Source organism: Neomonachus schauinslandi, chromosome 9 (genome assembly GCF_002201575.2).
Source record: "Neomonachus schauinslandi chromosome 9, ASM220157v2, whole genome shotgun sequence".
NCBI classification, from domain to species: Eukaryota; Metazoa; Chordata; class Mammalia; order Carnivora; family Phocidae; genus Neomonachus; species Neomonachus schauinslandi.
Window position 1 is genome coordinate 138,015,282 of NC_058411.1, and position 11,606 is coordinate 138,026,887.

The following is an 11,606-nucleotide window of genomic DNA, read 5'->3' on the forward strand; positions in this document are numbered from 1 at the left end:
TATAAAATAAGATGCCAGAAGGAGAGCTAAAGCTATCCATCACATTACATCAATAAATGCAAATAGGACAAGCCTTGCTGGGAAAGAAAATCTATGATATGCCTTTGTAGCAGACATCTCTTCAGGCCACATCAGAACCTCTGGTCCTCACATGCCTCTGGGGCCTTTGACCCGTCCTGTCCTAGACCCTCGGTGATGACCAACCCTGCTGACTTCACACAGAAACAATCCTCCACGCCTCACCTCACGGCCACACCTCAACACTTGCCCCCGAAGACAATTGGTCCCAAGGGTGTCCCTTAAAAGAAGACTCTCAGCGTAGGATTGTGAAATTGAATTACCTATTGGTCTGATGGCAATAAGGACACTTGATATGGAAAGTGGGTGGTGGTCACCCTCGGCACAGAGAGGCATCGAAATTCTTGAGGTTTTCATCTGTGGTTAAATGGGGTGAGGTACAGGTGGGAGGTGACATTCTGCTGGGAGATGGAATGTCTGTAGCCTGTGATGGGTCTTGGGGGCAATGATAATTATGAGACATGTGGAACAGGCCAGCTTTTTATGAACGGCAATGGAAACCCTGATGGAAAGAAGGTGATAGGCTCAGGGTAGCCCACGGCCAACCTCAGGATACGCCATGGGGAGCTGTATGGCAGTTTTTAAGGAGACTCATCTCCTGTGGCTCCAGGGCAAACTGCTCTGCAGTCAGGCTCTGCAGCTGATTGTAAGGATGACAGAGCTGCGTGTTCTGTTCCAGCTGTTGCTGGGATGACAGAACTTCCACGCTTCAGCTCACTTCGTCCGGGTACAACCCAGCGGTGCCTTGAGCCCTCCCCAGTGCGTGTCTCTTGCTCTTGCCCTGAGGCATCCACGTTGATGCTGAAGCACGAGACACCTGGGCCCTCTGGGTACCAACCTTGCACAACCCCATATGCAGGGGAGTTAACACCTTGGAGAGAACATTTGAGAATAGGGGGGATGGAAGCTGCCAAGTAAATTCTTTCTCCTTTCTCTCCCTGTACAGACTGTGATGAAAAATAGCTGAAAGGGCAGATGGCCTCTTAGAAGATGGTCCCATGAGATCAGACACTCGCTCCCTCTTATTTCCAAGTGGTGACCCACTGCATAGGGCACCCTTAGACTTGCCCTTCCTGCTTCCCTGCCCCCCAGCGATGTTCCCTTCCTTTGGCTTTCCTGGGATTGCATTCCCTAATAAAGCAGTGGCAAGGGAGATTTGGTCTCAGGCTCTGCTTTTTGAAGAACCCAATCTAATACAATCATATACAAGAATTTTCTAAAACAAAGTGACCCAGAAAGATGTATGTAAAAGGACTTGGCAAAGGGCGCCTGGGTGGCTCAGTCGTTAGGTGTCTGCCTTCGGCTAGGGTCATGATCTCAGGGTCCTGGGATCGAGCCCCACATCGGGCTCCTTGCTCTGTGGGAAGCCTGCCTCTCCCTCTCTCACTCCCGCTGCTTGTGTTCCTTCTCTCGCTGGGTTTCTCTCTGTCAAATAAATAAAATCTTTAAAAAAAAAAAAAAGGACTTGGCAAAGAGGAGAAAGATGCAAACCAAAATGGCAGAGTCACACTTGTAGTAACAGACAAGGCTGAACTTAACACAAAATGCATAAACTCATTTTTTAAAATGGGATTTTGGGGCGCCTGGGTGTCTCAGTCGTTAAGCATCTGCCTTCGGCTCAGGTCATGATCCCAGGGTCCTGGGATCAAGCCCCGCATGGGGCTCCAAGCTCGGCGGGAAGCCTGCTTCTCCCTCTCCTGCTCCCCCTGCTTGTGCTCCCTCTCTCGCTGTGTCTCTCCCTGTCAAATAAATAAATAAAATCTTAAAAAAAAAAGACTAAAAAATAATAATAATAATAAAATGGGATTTTATAGTGCTAAAAATTACAGTCCACAAGGAAACGGAATGAAGTTAATATTGACACGTCAAATAAAGTAGGATTGGAATTCAAAAATAAAACATTATAGGATGAATAGGAATCAAAGGGGATCACAATGAGATCCACATTCACACCCATTAAAATTACTATTATATAAAAACAAAAACAGAAATAACAAATGTTGGCGAGAATGCAGAGAAATTGGAACCTTTGTGCACTGTTGGTGGGAATGTAAAATGGTGCAGCTGCTGTGGAAAGCAGTATGGAGGCTCCTCCAAAAATTACACATAGAATTGCCATATGATCCAGCAATTCTACCTCTGGGTATACACCCAAAAGAACTGAAAGCAGGGACTCAAACATTTACTTACCTACCCATGTTCACAGCAGCATTATTCACAACAGCCAAAAGGTGGAAACAATCCAAATGTCCATCAGTGGATGAATGGATTAAAAAAAAAGAATGTGGCATATACATACAATAGAATATTATTCAGCCTTAATAAAGGAAGGAAATGCAGGGCACCTGGGTGTCTCAGTTGGTTAAGCGTCCAACTCTTGATTTCAGCTCAGGCTGTGATCTCAGGGTTGTGAGATTGAGCCCCACGTCAGGCTCTGCACTGGGCTTGGAGCCTCCTTGAGATTCTCTCTCTCCCTCTGCTCTCTTCCTGTCCCCCTCTCTCTCTCTTTTTTTAAAAGATTTTATTTATTTATTTGACAGAGAGAGAGAGACAGCGAGAGAGGGAACACAAGCAGGTGGAGTGTGGGAGGGAGAAGCAGGCTTCCCAATGAGCAGGGAGCCCGATGCGGGGCTCGATCCCAGAACTCTGGGATCCTGTCCCTCTCTCTTAAAAAAAAAGGAAGGAAATGCTGACACATACCACAACATGGATGAACCTTGAAGACATTATGCTAAGTGAAATAAACCAGACACAAAAGGACAATATTATATGATTCCACCTATATGAGATACCTAGAGGACTCAAGTCACAGAAATGGAAAATAGAATGGTGGTTGCCAGGGGCTGGGGGTGGGAAGAATAGGGAATTGTTGTTTAATGGGTGTGGAGCTTCAGTTTGGGAAAACAAAAACCTTCTGGAGAAGGATACATCACAGGAATGTGACTGCACTTAACAACACAGAACTGTACGTTTAAAAATGGCAAAGATGGGAAATTTTATGTTAAATAGATTTTACCACAATAAAAAAAATCAATGTACACATGCACTGTAGAAAATATGATAAGCAAAAAGAAAACATTTTTAGAAATTGCACTAAGGGGCAAAAAAAGAAACAGATCTGAGTCTATATCTAAGATGATATATGTAAATTAAAAAACAAACACATGCATACACCAACACTGGATGTCTTAGTTTACTAGGCTGCCATAACAAAGTCCAATACACTGGTAGCTTAGACAGCGGATATTTATTCCCTCACAATTCTGGAAGCTAGATGTCCCGAGACCGAGGTGCTGGCAGGGTAGGCTCCTACCAAGGCCTCTCTCCTTAGCTTGTATATGGTCATTTTCTCCCTAAATCTCACATAGTCTTTTCTTTGTGCAGGTACATGTCTGTGTCCACATTTCCTCTTCTTAGAAGCATACCAGTCATGTTGGATTAGGGCCAATTCTAAAGACCTCATTTTAACTTAATTATCTTGTTAAAGACTTCATTCTGAGGTCCTAGGGGTTAGAACTTCTACATAGGAACTTTGATGGAGACAAAATTCAGACCACAACACTGTATGTCATTCAGTGATACATTCCCAACCAAGGACGCACAGTTAAATGCATAAAAGTGGGCGCTAGAGGATGAGGGTGGCAGGAGGACAGAGTTGGAATGGGAGTGGAAATAGTGAATAGAGGGGAAATGCCATTTTATTTTATTTACTTTTTTTACAGTTAAATGGGTTTATTTTCTGAATATTATGGTAATCCATACTTCCTAAGGATATGAGTTTGGGGCTTGAAATGGATCATAATAACATCACAGACTCATATTTTATTGATTTCTACCCTCATGTCCCACACTGTCCCTATGACATTCTCCTAATTATTTCATGGAGTCCCATCCTCCAAGAAGATCATATAGCATCCATCACACTTGTCCTTTCCTGATCAGTGTGCCTGATCCTATGTCTCTCGTTGAGGCCCCTGCTGTGTGTGAAGAATCTGGAAGGCACTTTATCTTTGCCTCTGATGTCAAGCGACCATTGGGTACCCTTCTTCCCTCCCCCTCCCCTGACATACCAACCACTGCTGCATTTTCCAGTTAGGTATGTTCCTTCGGTACTCTGTGGGGTAGCACAGTTCTTGAGAGGCTGGTTGTAGCCCTGTGTTCTTTGCAGCCCCACCTTGCTTCATGCAGAAATGAGAGGATGTTTCTCATTCCCTTGTATGTTAGCATAATGCCTGGACACCAAAACAGAACTACTTCTGATCCAATCCTTTAGAGTATCTTCTATGAAATATCTTCTTTCATTTTCTGTCCTCTGCAACTCCTTCCTTAGGTTTAAATATATCACAGGCTTGGGCATGTTCAGTGAGGAAATGCCATTTTAAAATGTACATGTCTGTAGGGCACCTGGGTGGCTCAGTCAGTGAAGCATCCAACTCTTGATTTCGGCTCAGTTCATGATCTCAGGGTTGTGAGATCCAGCCCCACGTTGGGCTCTGCACTGGGCGTGGAGCCTGCTTAAGATTCTTTCTCTCGGGCGCCTGGGTGGCTCAGTTGGTTAAGCGACTGCCTTCGGCTCAGGTCATGATCCTGGAGTCCTGGGATCGAGTCCCACATCGGGCTCCCTGCTCAGCAGGGAGTCTGCTTCTCCCTCTGACCCTCCTCCCTCTCATGCTCTCTGTCTCTCATTCTCTCTCTCTCGCAAATAAATAAAATCTTAAAAAAAAAAGATTCTTTCTCTCCTTCTGCCTCTGCCCCTCCCCCTCTAAAAAAAAGTAAAAATGTACATGTCTGTATATATGTGTATTAGAAATACAATAGAATGAAAGGACAGATGAATTAATCCCAAATGAAAGAACAAGATAAGGCCAGAGCCAGAGATCTAAGTGAAACATAGGTTCACATCAGGCACATAAGTAACATGCCTGATGGAGAATTTAAGGCAACAATCATAAGGACGCTCACTGGACTTGAGAAGAATGGAAGACATCAGTGAGACCCTCACCACAGAGATAAAAGAGTTAAAAAAGAATCAATCAGAGACGAAGTGTGCAATAAACGAGATTAGAAACATACTTGATGCAATGAACAGCAGGCTGGAAGAAGCAGAGAAACAAATTAATGACCTAGAAGACAAAGTAATGCAAAGCAATGAAGCTGAAAAAAGAGAAAGGAGAATTATGCAAAACAAGAATAGACTTAGGGAACTCCATGACTCCATCAAATATAATAACATTTGTGTTATAGGAGTCCCAGAAGTAGAAGAGAAAAGGGGGCAAAAAATTTATTTGAAGAAATAACAGCCAAAAACTTCCCTAATCTGGAGAAAGAAACAGACATCCAGATCCAGGAGGCACAGAGAACTCCCATCAAAATCAACAAAAGCAGGTCAACACCAAGACATATTATAAATAAAATGGCAAAATATGGTAATAAAGAAAAAAATCCTAAAAGCAGCAAGACAAAAGAAGTCACTAACTTACAAGGGAAAACCCATAAGGCTGGCTGGAGATAGTTTCAACAGAAACTTTGCAGGTGGAAAAGAGTGGCATGATATATTCAAAGTGCTGAAAGGGAAAAATCTGCAACCAAGAATCGCAATCCAGCAAGGCTACCATTCAGAACAGAAGGAGAGTTAAAGAGGACTAAAGGAGTTCATGACCACAAAACCAGGCCTGCAAGAAATAGTAAAAGGGACTCTTTGAGTGGAAAGTAAGACCAAAAGTAACAGTATAAATGTAGGAAACACAAAAGCAGTAAAAATAAATATTTCTGTAAAAAATTATTCAAGTAACTCATACAAGGAAAAAAAGGATAGAAAATATAATCACATATACCTAAATGTGGGGAGGAGAGAAGAATGGGCTCAAACTTAAGCGATCATCAACTTAATATAGATCGCTACATGCAGAAGAGGTTATATACAAACCTAGTGGTAAAACCACTAATAAACATGCAAAGAATAAAGACAAAGAAATCCAAATATATCACTAAAGAAAATCAGCAAACCATGAAAGAGAGAAAGACAAAAAAGGATCAGAGAAAATCTCCAGAAACAACCATGAAACAAGTAACAAAATGGCAATAAATACATATCTACCAATAATTACTTTCGATGTAAATGGACTAAACACTCCAATCAAAAGACATAAGGTGAGAGAATGGATAAAAAACAAGACCCATCTATATGCTGCCAAAAGAGACTCATTTCAGACTGAAAGACACCTGCAGATTGAAAGTGAGGGGATGGAGAACATTTATCATGCAAGCGGATGTGAAAAGACAGCCAGGGTAGCAATACTGATATGGGACAAATGAGACTTTAAAACAAAGACTGTAACAAGAGGCAAAGAAGGACACTATATAATAATAATAAAGAGGACAATTCAACAGGAAGGTATAACAATTGTAAATATTTATGCACCCAACATGGGAACACCCAAACACATAAAACAATTAATAACAAACCTAAAGGAACTAATTGATAATAATACAATAATAGTAGGGGACTTTAACACCCCATTTACATAAATGGACAGATTATCTAAACAGAAAATCAACAAGGAAAGAGGGGCTTTGAAGGACACAGTGAACTAGATGGATTTAACAGATACATTCAGAACATTCCATCCTAAAACAGCAGAATACACATTCTTTTCAAGTGCACACGTACCATTCTTCAGAATAGATCATGTATTAAGCCACAAAACAGGCCTCAACAGATTCAAGAAGATCAAAGTCATACCATGCACCTTTCTTACCACAGCACTATGAAAAGTCTGGAAAGACCACAAATACATGGAGGTTAAATTACTGCTACTAAACAATGAGTGTGTCAATCAGGAAATAAAAGAAGGAATTAAAAAATACACAGAAACAAACGAAAATGAAAACACAATGGTCCAAAACCTTTGGGATGCAGCAAAAGTAGTTCTAAGAGGGAAGTTTATAGTAATACAGCCAAACTCAAGAAGCAAGAAAACTCTCAAATAAACAATGTAAACTTACACCTAAAGGATCTAGAAAAAGAACAACAAAAAAACCTAAAACCAGCAGAAGGAAGGAGATAATAAAGATGAGAGCAGAAATAAACAACATAGAGACTAAAAAAAAAAAAAGGGGGGGGGGCACCTGGGTGGCTCAGTCGTTAAGCCTCTGCCTTCGGCTCAGGTCATGATCCCAGGGTCCTGGGATCGAGCCCCGCATCGGGTTCCCTGCTCTGCGGGAAGCCTGTTTCTCCCTCTCCCACTCCCCCTGCTTGTATTCCCTCTCTTGCTGTGTCTCTCTCTGTCAAATAAATAAAATCTTTAAAAAATAAAAAAAAATAAAATAAAAAATAAAAAAATAGAACAATGAAACCAGGAGCTCATTCTTTGAAATAATTAATAAAATTGATAAACCTCGGGCGCCTGGGTGGCTCAGATGGTTGGGCATCTGCCTTCGGCTCAGGTCATGATCCCAGGGTCCTGGGATCGAGTCCCACAGCGGGCTCTCTGCTCCTTTGGAGCCTGCTTCTCCCTCTGCCTCTCTCTCTCTGTCTCTCATGAATAAATAAATAAAATCTTTAAAAAAAATTGATAAACCTCTAGCCAGACTTATCAAAAAGAAAAAAGAGAGATCCCAAACAAATATAATCACAAGGGAGAGAGGAGAAATAGCAATCAACACCACAGAAATACAAACCATTATAAGAGAATATTATGGAAATCTCTATGCCAACAAATTGGACAACCTAGAAGAAATGGGTAAATTCCTAGAAACACATAAATTACCAAAAATGAAACAGGAATAGAAAATTTGAACAGATTGATAACCAGCAAAGAAATTGAATCAGTAATCAAAAAACTCCCAACAAACAGAAATCCAGGACCAGATGGCCTCACAGGCGAATTCTACCAAACATTTAAAGAAGAGTTAATATCTATTCTTCTCAAACTAGTCCAAAAAATACAAGAGGAAGGAAAACTTCCAAATTCATTCTATGAGGCCAGCATTACCCTGATACACAAACCAAATAAAGACACCACAAAAAAGAGAACTACGGGCCAATATCTCTCACAAATATAGGTACAAAAATCTTCAACAAAATCCAGCAAACCAAATCCCACAATATGTTTAAAAAAATCATTTACTACAATCAAGTGGGAATTATTCCTGGGTTGCCAGGTGGTTCAATATTCACAAATCAATCCACATGATACATCACATCCACAAGGGAAAGGATAAAAACCATATGATCATTTCAGTAGATTCAGAAAAAACATTTGACAAAGTACAACATCCATTCATGATTTAAAAAAACCCTCAACAAAGTAGGTTTAGAGGAAACATACCTCAATATAATAAAGGCCATATATTAAATATAGCTAATACCATCCTAAATGGGGAAAAACAGAGCTTTTCCTCTAAGGTCAGGAACAAGACAGAGATGTCCACTCTCACCACTATTATTCAGCTAGTACTGGAAGTCATAGCCACAGCAAGCTGACAACAAAAAGAAATAAAAGCCATCCAGGGACACCCGGGTGGCTCAGTCAGTTAAGCATCTGCCTTCGGCTCAGGTCATGATCCCAGGGTCCTGGGACTGAGTCCCATGTTGGGGGGGGGGGGGGGCCTTGCTCAGTGGGGAGCCTGCTTCTCCCTCTCCCTTCCGCTCCTCCTGCTTGTGATCTCTTTTTCTCTCTGACAAATAAATAAGTAAAATCTTTAAAAATAAATAAATTTTAAAAAAGAAATAAAAGGCATCCAGATCAGCAAGGAAGAAGTCAAACTGTCACTATTTGCAGATGACATGACATTATATATAGAAAACTCCAAAGACGCCACCAAAAAAACTGCTAGAATTGATCAATGAATTCAGGAAAGTTGTAGGATCCAAAATCAACATACAGAAATCTACTGCTTTTCTATACACCAATAATGAAGGAGCAGGAACAGAAATTAAGGACTCAATCCCATTTACAACTGCACCAACAATAATAAGATACCTAGGAATAAACCTAACCTAAGAGGCGAAAGACCTGTACTCTGAAAACTATAAAACACTGATGAAAGAAATGGAAAATGACACAAAGAACTAGAAAGACAGTCCATGCTCATGGGTTGGAAGAACAAATATTGTTAAAATGTCTATACTACCCAAAGCAATCTACATATTTAAGGTAATCCTTATCATAATATGAACAGCATTTTTCACAGAGCTAGAACAAACGATCCTAAAATGTGTTTGGAACCACAAAAGAACCCGAATAGCCAAAGCAACATTGAAAAAGCAAAGCAAAGCTAGAGGCATCACAATTCTGGACTACTACAAATCTGTAGTGATCAAAACAGTATGGTACTGACACAAAAACGGACACATAGATCAATGGAACAGAATAGAAAACCCAGAAATGGGGGCGCCTGGGTGGCTCAGTTGGTTAGGCGACTGCCTTCAGCTCAGGTCATGATCCTGGAGTCCCGGGATCGAGTCCCACGTCGGGCTCGCTGCCCAGCGGGGAGTCTGCTTCTCCCTCTGACCCTAACCCCTCTCATGTGCTCTCTCTCTCAGTCTCTCTCTCTCAAATAAATAAATAAAATCTTTAAAAAAAAAAAAAAGAAAAGAAAACCCAGAAATGAACCCACAATTATATGGTCAATTAATCTTTGACAAAACAGGAAAGAATATGCAATGGGAAAAAGTCTCTTCAACAAATGGTGTTGGGAAAACCGGATAGCTACATGCAAAAGAATGAAACTGGACCACTTTCTTATGCTATACACAAAAATAAACGCAAAATGGATTAAAGACCTAAACGTGAGACCTGAAACTATAAAAATCCTAGAAGAGAGCACATGCAATAGCTTCTTTGACGTCAGCCATAGCAAATTCTTTCTAAATATGTCTCCTGAGGCAAAGGAAACAAAAGCAAAGACAAACTGGGGTGCCTAGCTGGCTCAGTCAGTAGAGGATGGGACTCTTAATCTCGGGGTTGTAAGTTCAAGCCCCACGCTGGGTGCAGAGATTACTTAAAAATAAAACCTAAAAAAAAAAATAGTAAACTATTGGGACCACATCAAAATAAAAAGCTTCTGCACAGCAAGGAAATAATCAGCAAAACAAAAAGGCAACCTACTGAATGGGAGAAGATATTTGCAAATGACATACCCAATGTTAGTATCCAAAATATATAAAGAATTTATACAAATCAATAGCCAAAAAACAAATACTCCAATTTAAAAATGGGCAGAAGATATGAATAGATATTTTTCCAAATAAGACATACAAGATGGCCAACAAACACATGAAAAGATGCTCAACATCACTCATCCTCAGGGAAATGCAAATCAAAACCACAATATCACCTTAACACCTGTCAGAATGCCTAAAATCAAGAACACAAGAAATAACAGGTGCTGACGAGGATACGGAGAAAGGGGAACCCTCTTACACCGCTGGTGGGAATGCAAGCTGGTGCAGCCACTCTGGAAAACAGTATGGAGGTTCCTCAAAAAGTTAAAAATAGAACTACCCTATGATCCAGCAATCACACTACTGGGTATTTACCCAAAGGATACAAAAACACTAATTCAAAGGGATACATGCACATCAATGTTTATAGCAGCATTATTTACAATAGTCAAATTATGGAAACAGCCCAAATGTCCATCGACTGATGAATGGATAAAGAAGAGGTGGTGTATATATACAATGGAATTTTTTTTTTAAAGATTTTATTTATTTGACAGAGAGACACAGCGAGAGAGGGAATACAAGCAGGCAGAGTGGGAGAGAGAGAAGCAGGCTTCCCGCAGAGCAGGGAGCCAGACGTGGGGCTCGATCCCAGGACCCTGGGATCATGACCTGAGCCGAAGGCAGACGCTTAACGACTGAGCCACCCAGGTGCCCCAATATACAATGGAATATTATTCAGCCGTAAGAAAGAATGAAATCCTGCCATTTGCAATGACATGGATGGAGCTAGAGAGTATAATCTAAATGAAATAAGTCAGCCAGAGAAAGACAAATACCATACGATTTCACTCATATATGGAATTCAGGAAACAAAACAAATGAGCAAAGGAAAAACAAAAGAGAGAGAGAGAGAGAGAAACCAAGAAACAGACCCTTAACTACAAAAACCAAACTGCTGCTTACCAGAGGGGAAGTGGGTGGAGGAATGCAGGAAACAGGTGATGGGGACGAAGGAGTGCACCTGTGATGAGCACCAGGTATTGTATGGAAGTTTTGATTCGCTATATTGTACACTTGAAATTAATATTACACTGTATGTTAACTAACTGGAATTTCAATAAAAACTTAAAAAAATACAATAGAAATGAGAGACTAATTTACTTCTCTCAACCTAGAACAGACAAAATAGACACGAATTATTTGTTAGCATCTCAGTTCAGCATTTTGCCATGAGTGTGCATTACCCTGTTTTCTTCTTCGTTGTTTACAGTTTTTAATTTTTTCTCTTCAAAAACCAGTCCTATTTATCAGTTCTGGCTGATAGTTTTTCTGTTTTTGAATTTATTCTTCTCTCAGC